The 9,323-nt window shown below is 45.8% G+C and overlaps 1 pseudogene; it reads right to left on the reverse strand.

Annotated features, from left to right (window-relative positions):
• Nucleotides 1-3,181: 3,181 nt before the first annotated feature.
• The window catches only part of LOC111951332 (diacylglycerol kinase iota-like), an 82,170-nt pseudogene continuing 76,028 nt past the window's right edge, over nt 3,182-9,323 (reverse strand).

Consider the following 9,323-nt stretch of genomic DNA (forward strand, 5'->3'; position numbering starts at 1 on the left):
TAAACTTTGTTCCCATTGAACATGCCATACAAATAAAGGCAGTTTAATTCATTATATGAAGTGTGGTCCTCCTTTCTTTTTGAAAACCTTATAAACAGTTGATTAAAACGAACAAAACTATGACACTGCGGCGATGTTTCAATGAAAACTTTAATCTTCTTCTAAAATGATACGATTATTCAGATGTTACAATTGTACAACCCGGCATCCTTTCTATGCCTCTCAATTGTCAATTTATTTCCCAAAACAATTTGAAGGACATTTAACAGTGAACAACAGTGAATTTGGATGAAAACCTTTTAAGTCTTGTTGGAAGATATCTGTGGGAGAAGAGTGTTTTTGGTTTGAGGTCAGATTATTTCAGAAAGTCCTTGTCACATCGAATGACTCAACATGGCACTAACCAATCCCTGTGGACAAAATGGGGATTGAGAGAAATCAGTGTAAACTCAAAAGAAGCTAAAGAAATCTAGAAGTAGTAGTCCCCAGTATGAACAGCAGCTACTGTCCTCCATGTCTGTACGGGCCTTATCAATGCCCTGTAGCACTGGGTATTACTGGGTTATAAGAGGGTAAAGGTCAGACCTAGGTCCAATACGTTAAATACTTGAGGTGCACTTCATTTAGCTTGACTAGCATGAAGGCCGGGTGGAGTTTGCACTTTTGCTACTATTCTATTGGTTCCATTGTACCAGACAAGCAAAGCACACCTCCAGTATTTGACATAGACAAGTCTGAATCATTATAATTACAGGTTATCTAACAGGCACACTGCGGAGACTGACTGACTACTGATAAAGTCTCTCAGTAGACTGAATATACAGCATTCCCACTACGTTCTCCACCTATTCTATTCTCTAAGGGTATTCCCCAGGGTATTCCCTAGGGTTAGGGGCAGGCAGCCTTGATATTCAACCACGCCAGTGTTCAAATTCGTCTTCACAGACACTATGGCGGTTGGGAGGCTTAAAGAGACTCTCCTCACAGGCCCTCGTCACTGTGACCTCACCGTTGACATCACGTCAATGACCAATCAAAACACAGGAAACGTTGTCAGAGGCAGCACTATACGACTTTTAGAGAATACAAAATAAACAACAACGTTCAAGTAATCCCATGGTCTGAAAAATACCTAAATCAAATGTAGAACCATTAAACATTTCAAACCTTACCCATATTACTTAGGTATAAAACCATTCAAATCTTAATAATTATAATAACATCGTAATAATAATGCCAGTTTGTGATGCCATTATTATGTGGTAGCAACTTCCAAGGAGGTAAGAAAAATGGCATGCACAACAATGTTGAATAATAAAGAACACAAAATAATACAAAATCATATCCAATCTATTCATAATAATCATAAATTACGGATGTTTGTCTCATAGAGATAGATAGAGGACTCATCTTTGTATCTGTGCCATAATGGCATASGTGACTGCGCGGGCATCTCCATGTTAGAGTAGTCAATTTTCTTCTCAATTTGTATTAGAAAAAAAGCAAAAGGCTTGTATTGGTGATTTACCACCACCTGCAGTTCTAGAATCCTGTCACTTATTGATTGTGGCCACTAGATGGCGGTAATATATCTTAAAGCCATTTACAAACCATAGGCAACCCAATTTGAYGAAGTAGAAGACAATGTTCTGATCATTGGCTTATCTCTCCCAACCCTTAGGAATCCCCACCCAGTTGACAAAAATAAAATGGTTGAAACGGTAATGGCAATTTCCATGCTAAAACGGGTTATATTCATTTCGATTCCTCTATCTATCTCTATGGTTTTTCTCTCTCAGCACGACCAGGCAGGGTAGCGGGGGATGGAGGGAGGCAGAACAACATAAAAACATTTCAATTTCCCAGGTCATGTTCGACCACGGATAGACGCTGAATAAATAAAACAAGGTCAAGTACTAAAGTCCATCGGTCTTGGTTTTCAGAACGGTCATCTTAACGCCACTGTTTTTACAACACCTAACAGTAGTTTTAGTGTTTTAACCATCTAACGGCAACCAAACCCACCCCACCCACCCCACTTCACAATAACAGAAACACAACCACACACACACACACCGCACGGTAAGAAATTGCACATTCAACACTCCATGGTGCCGTAAGGGACTGTTAAAAACATTAATGTAATGTAACATGAATAGAGAAATGCACAAACGTCATTCATTCATATTGCATTGAATATTGGCTCAGATTTGATTTGAACTATTCTCTCTCAAGCACACCACACACACAGACACAGACACAGACACACACACAGTCTGTAGGTGTGTACATGCTGCTCTGGTTAGAGCTCTAGGTTGGGTGTGTAATGGATACCCAGGGCTGCATGGAGAATCTGTCCGTCTCTCTTTTTCGTTGTCTGCCTAGCTTGTCTGTCATCTGTTCCCACACTGGCCTCCAGGGGGGGTTGTGGGGGCTTAGATTTAGGTCTCTTACAAGCCTAGCAGTGTTGTTGGGATAGCAGTAGTGGTATCCAAGTGTAGCGGTGGTAGTACTATGGGGTCGCTGGGTGCTGTCCCTGCCTCACAGTGCTGTGGTGTCTTTGGCACACGTCTGAATGATTCACAAAGGCTTCTGGAAAATACGTAAATTGAATACGCGGTTTAACCGTGTTGAACCGCGTTGGTACAGTATGTAAGGCTGCAGGGCCGCACTGAGAGAGGGTCTGTGTGTCGGTGAACCCTCACCTCTGATCCCTGACCCCGAACCCCCTGATCCCTAATCTAGCCCAGACCTGGCATTCAGTGAACAACAGGCAACTCCATACCCAACACTCCCATACACGTTTTACAATCAATCAATAAATTAAGAATAAAAATATAACATAAATAAATAAATTTCGATGAACATTTTCCTGTGCGCAGATAGGAAGCAGATAATGCTTGGATCGAGGTGTCTAAAGCGGCGAGCCGCTCCGCGTCTGTCCATCTGTCTGTCTCACCCTCAGTCAATCTATGGACGGTGAACGGGGCTTACCTCTTCCTCCATCTCTCATCCCTCTCCTCCTGTCTCTCCCCTCTCTCGCATGTGTCAAGTTTCCTCTCTCTCTCTCTCTCTCTAGCCTCTCTTCTCTTCTTCTCTCTCTCTTTTTCTCTCACTTCTCTTTCTCTCTTCTCAGTAATCCTTTCGTGGGAGACAGTGGCTAGGGAGCTGTTTGCTTGGTTCAAGGTAGGAAAGCCAGCTCTTTGGTCCCCCGCAATTCACGAGCTTCCTCTACTGTGGTTTGACCTGTGAAAACACACAGCACACACGTTCTGTGTGGTTATTACACTCCATTAAACAACTCCTCTTACTGTGCGAGCTTGCTTTTGTTCGTGTGGCACAGCAGTGTGTGTGGTCTGTTGTGTGTTCTGTGCGGTGGGGTAACAAGTGTGTGTACTGTGTGTGTACTGTGTTGTTCGTGTACTGTGTGTGTGTACTTGTTGTGTATGTGTGTGTACGTTGGTGTTGTGATGTCCTGTCTGTGTGTCTGTCGTGTGTGATACTTCGTGTGTACTGTGTGTGTCTTGTCTGTGTGTGTACTGTGTGTGTGGTGCAGTATGAGTAGGTGCGTGTGTGAGGTTCTAACCTTGAAGTTGGTCTTGATGAGGGAAGCTCCGGAGTCCATGAGAAGACGACACACAGTGTGATGCTTCTGAGAGGCCGCTTTGTGCAAGGCAGTGTCTCCTCTGAAAACACACACACACACACACGAGCACGCACTTCACGCAAGCTGCAGGATGCCTGATCAGTTTGAGGTGTAGAAAAGTTACTTCAGGCACAGAAACAAGACATTCTTCAATGTTAGACCCTCAGATAGACAACAAAGCCATAAGGCAGTGGGTGACTTACGTTTCTCTGTTGGTTAAATCCAGGAGCACCTTTGACCCTAAAAGAAAACAAACAAACAGAGCAAACATTTTATCGAACATCAGAGGTTTGCAAACAAACTCATTTGAAGGATGCAATAAGAAGCAACACACACACACACACACACACACACACACACAGACACACACTCACCGTGCTCCAGTATGAAGCGGACCACTTCAGTGTGTCCGTGCTGAGAGGCCAGGTGTAGTGCACTACAACCAGTAAAATCCCTCACCAGGAGGCTGGTCCCGCGAAAGAAGCTGCCCGACAACTGAAAGAGAGACAGGAAGAACACAGCGATGAGAGAAACGTGTGTATCGACATCAGTAGTGCATATTACGTCAGGAATGGCGTTTGAGCTAGTTCTAGTAAGACAGTCAGACGGTTGCTAGGGAGAAGGTCGAGGTATCTAACCGTAGTCAGGTCCCCAGAGGAGGCAGCCGTCAGCATTGCTGAAGAACACACACACACACACACCACTATCAGTTAGACAATGTTATAGGGTTACAAGTGAGTTAACAGGAATCATTCCCACTGTAAGGCGGGGTTTTTATAGATGAACAACACGGGTTTTACAAATGTTCTTCTTTCAAAAGACGCAAAACATCTCACCTTGTTCCTCAGACGTCAGAGGGCTCCTGTACCAGAGAGACAAATAGATGAAAGGACTGCGACTCTCTACATGAAATAACGTTAAAGCTGTGTGTGTGTATGTGTGTGTGTGTGTGTGTGTGTGTGAGCGTTTGCGGGTCTGTGTGTGTATGCATGTGAGTGTGTGTGTGTCTCTCTCGCTCCCTCTTTCTCTGTCTCTCACCCAGAGTTGGGCTCCACCACCAGGTCAGGCATGCCTGTGGCCGGTCCCCCCGCTAGTCCATCTTGGTCCAGGATAAACACCTCTTCCTGGCAGATTTCTGTCACATAGTGCAGGTGCTCCTGGGCCTTGTCTATACGGTAGAAACGGTCTGCAGACGTAGCTGGGGAAAGGAGACTTGGTTTAGAGAGATGATGTGAAAGGAGGGAACCGTTTACTGTCACACAYTCGATGTCTTACAGTCACACAGTTATACCGTGTTACCAAACCTTAGGTAGAGACTTCAGAGTCCCACTTTACATGAGGAACAACGMATGGAGATAGACACATATAAACTCAGCAAATAAAAGAAACGTCCTCTGACTGTCAACTGCGTTTAATTTCAGCTAACTTAACATGTGTAAATATGTGTATGAACATAAGATTCAACAACTGAGACATAAACTGAACACGTTTCACAGACATGTGACTAACAGAAATTGAATAATGTGTCCCTGAACAAAGGGGGGGGGGGCGGTCAAAATCAAAAGTAACAGTCAGTATCTGTGTGGCACCAGCCTGCATTAAGTATTGCAGTGATTTCTCCTCCTCATGGACTGCACCAGATTGCAGTTTTTTGCTGTGAGATGTTTACCCACTCTTCCCGAGGCACTGCAATTCCAGACATTTCTGGGGGAAGTTCTAGCCCTCCCTCCGATCACAGGTCAGATGTGCTCAATTGGATTGGAGAATCCGGGCTCTTCGCTAGCCATGGCAGAAACTGACATCCCTGTCTTGCAGGAAATCAGGCACAGAACGAGCAGTATGGTGGTGGCATTGAACATGCTGGAAGGGTCATGTCAGGATGAGCCTGCAGGAGGGTACCATGCGGGAGGGGATGTCTTCCCTGTAACGCATAGCGTTGAGATTGCCTCCAATGACAAACACAAGCGCAGTCCGATGATGCTGGTTCGGACACACCGCCCAGACATGATGGATCATCCACCTCCAAATCGATCCGCTTCATTCAGAGTACAGGCCTCCGGTGTCAACACTCTTCCTTCGCTCGGTAAATGCGAATTCCGACCATCACCCTGGTGAGACAAAACGCGATCGTGAGAGAAAGAGCATTTTTTTGCGCCAGTCCTAGTCTGGTCCAGCGATGGCTTGGGTTTGTGCCCATAGGCGACTGTTTGTGATGTCGGGTGAGGACCTGCCTTACAACAAGCCTACAAGCCTCAGTCCAGCCTCTATAGATCTGTTATGTTACAGGCTGAGCCTGATGGAGGGATTGTGCGTTTCCTGGCTGTAATCGGGCAGTTGTTGTTGCCTCCTGTTTAACCTGTCCGCAGGTGTGATTTTGAATGTCTGATCCTGTGCAGGTGTTGTTTACATGTGGTTCTGCCACTGCGTAGGACCGATCAGCTGTCCGCTTGTCTCCCTGTAGAGCTGTCTTTAGGCTCTCACGTAGGGGACATTGCAATGATATTGCCCTGCACATCATTGCAGTCTCAATGCCTCCTTCGAGCATGCCTTAGAGCACGTTTCACGCAGATGAGAGGGACCCTGGGCATCTTTTCTTTTGGTCTTTTTCAAGTCAGTTAGAAAAGGGCTCTTTAGTGTTCCTAAGTTTTCATAACTTCTTAGTTGCTACCGTCTGTAAGCTGTTAGTGGTTAAGACAGTTCCAGCAGGTTCATGTTCATTAATTATTTATGGTTCACTTGACAAAGACATGGGAAACAGTGTACAATGAAGCCTTTACAATGAAGATCTGTGAAGTCTTTTGGATTTTTACAAATTATTTTTTGAACAGACAGGGTCCGAAATAAGGTCCAGTTTCTTTTTTGTGAGTTTACAAGTAGGCTAAAGTGTTTTGAACCACGTTTGCCTAGGTGAGTGATGTCCTGAGTGGTGTACTCACAAGTCCAGGAGCTCCAGTTGGGGGACAGTTCTGTGGGGAGCCAGTCGCGGATAACTCGACACTCATCCTAAGAAGGGGAGGAAGGGATGGGCAGTTCAATAACGACTCACGATGCATAGTCAGACATAATAGACTGAAGAAAGACAGGACAGGAACCTTGGTTAATTGCACTTCGGCTGGCCAGCAGATGGGCTGATGAAGATTCTGTTTAGAATAGGGAACGCCCAGGAGTGTTTCAGAAAATAGAACAATCACCATAGCAATCATCATTGGCGTGAGTGTGTGTGCACAGGTGTGTGTATGCAAGTGTGTCACGTGTCTTTGTGTGTGTCTCTCACCTCCTGTAGCCTGTCTATGTAGAGTCTGCAGGTCTCCAGGTCACAGTCGCCTCTCACCACCACAATCCCCACAGCGATCGCTGCAACACACACACACACGCACGCATACACAAACACATACACACACACACACACACACACAGACAGACACACTTTATTAACGTCTATTCTGGCTGCAGGACACACACATGGGGACTAGAGGCTGCTGCCTATACATAGACTTGAAATCACTGGCCATTTTAATAATGGAACACTAGTCACTTGAATAATGTTTACACATTTTGCATTACTCATCTCATATGCATATACTGTATTCTATATTCTACTGTATCTTAGTCTATGCCACTCTGACATCCATATACAGTATTTATATATTCTTAATTCCATTCCTTTATTTAGATGTGTGTGTATCGTGTGTACTGTTGTGAAATTGTTCGATATTACTTGTTAGATATTACTGCAATGTTGGAGCTCGAAACACAAGCATTTCGCTACACCCGCAATAACATCTGCTGAACACGTGGAAGTGACCAATAAAATGGGATTTGATTTGATGGACACTTCAGCAAAGACACACACACACACACACACACTCACAGATGTCTCGGAGTCGTTCCCTGTCGAACTGTAGTCTGTCGTAGTCCTGCAGACTGATGCGGTTGACTCTGAGGCGCAGGCGCTCGGGGACAGCATGGGGGCTGGAGGAGCACACGCACGTGGAAACGTCTCAATCAACATTACACATGGCTTCATTTCATTTTTCTTCTGTTCAGTACCGGAAACAAATAGGATGTGTGTATTGTTCTTTTTTCATTGATTGCGATCTAGCAATGCCAGGATAGAGTACACTGTGCTACATGTACTGTAGCCACAACAGCACAGAGCACAGAGCAGGACAGGGGGGACTCCCACAGAGACAGACGCTAGGAGACAGCACGCCGACAGGTCAGAAAGGGTTCAGCAGCGGCAACCACATACTTTAGACGTTAGACCAACCTGCTGTACGCGGCAGTCGACACAGGCACAAACAAATAACTTGGCTCTCTCTTTCTCGCTCGGTTTCTCTCCGTCTTTCTCTCTCTCAGACAGTCTCTGAAACACACGTGCAGGGTGGAAGTACTTACACAGAGAAGGAGTCAGGGGGAGCAGAGAGGCGGCGCAGGTCCGCCGCACACACCTTCTGAATGCTGCAGGCGTACAGACACACAACAGGGCAGGGCGAGTGCAGGGGGGGGGGGAAACACAGGCCCAGAAGGGAGTCAGGTAAATATCAAGGAAAGAGAGAGGGACAGAGGAGTAGACATGAAGGTGAGGAGAGAGGGAAGAAAGAAAATATGAAAAAGACAGTCGAGGATGAAGACATGGAGGAAGCCCATGACAGACTAGAGTAGTATTGCAGAACACTAAGGCAACAACCAGGCACCGCTTTAGTTACTGTAGCTGAGTAGAACCACACTGAGTAAAGAGCAACACACACACAACGGAAGCTAGATACACACACAGGCATTAGTGCTGTTGGGACGATCTAACAGGTGGTGGTGAACGGAACAGACGGTTAGAGGAGAAACTAACAGTGTGAAGGGAAATATAATGAGACAAAGCCCTGAATAAGACCAAGAAACGGAACTGTGTGTGTGTGTATATGTGTGTGTGTGTGTGTGTGTGTGGGTTGTGTGTTGTGTGGTGTGTGTGTGTGTGTGTGTGTGTGTGGTGTGTGGTGGTGTGTGTGGTTGTGTGTTGGGTGTGTGGTGTGTGTGTGTGGTGTGGTGTGTATTTGTGTGTGTGTGTGTGACTTCACTCATTGAGCAGGGGTAACGGAGGTGCGTCTTTGGCTCTTCTGTACCGATGTTTGGCCTGGTTGCGTAGGACGAGTTTGTGGAGGGTTGAGGGGGCGCAAGCGAACGGCTCTCCATCCACCCACACACGCAGTGCAAGCGTACCCCACACCCATGTGAGCATCACACACACACACCACACACACATCACAACACACACACAACACCACACACACAGACACACACACACACACACACACACAACAACAACACCACCACAACACACACACACACACTGATATTAAATACAGTCTGACTAGACGGTTGTCTGGCCCTGTGTTATATCTCTGTCAGATGGGAATGTGTATATCTCTGTAGCTGGGACTGTGTTGTAATCTCTGTAGCATGGGCATGTGTATGTCTCTGTAGCATGGGCCTGTTTAATATTCTGTAGCATGGGGCTGTGGTTATATGCTCTGTAGCATGGGCCTGTGTTACTATTCTTGTAGCATGGCCTGTGTTGTAATCTCTGTATGCATGGGACTGTGTTGTATCTCTGTAGCATGGGCCTGTGGTTATAATCTCTGTAGCATGGGGCCTGTGTTATGTCTTGTAGCATGGGCGTGGT

The sequence above is a fragment of the Salvelinus sp. IW2-2015 genome, linkage group LG24 (assembly GCF_002910315.2).
Source record: "Salvelinus sp. IW2-2015 linkage group LG24, ASM291031v2, whole genome shotgun sequence".
In the NCBI taxonomy this organism is placed as follows: domain Eukaryota; kingdom Metazoa; phylum Chordata; class Actinopteri; order Salmoniformes; family Salmonidae; genus Salvelinus; species Salvelinus sp. IW2-2015.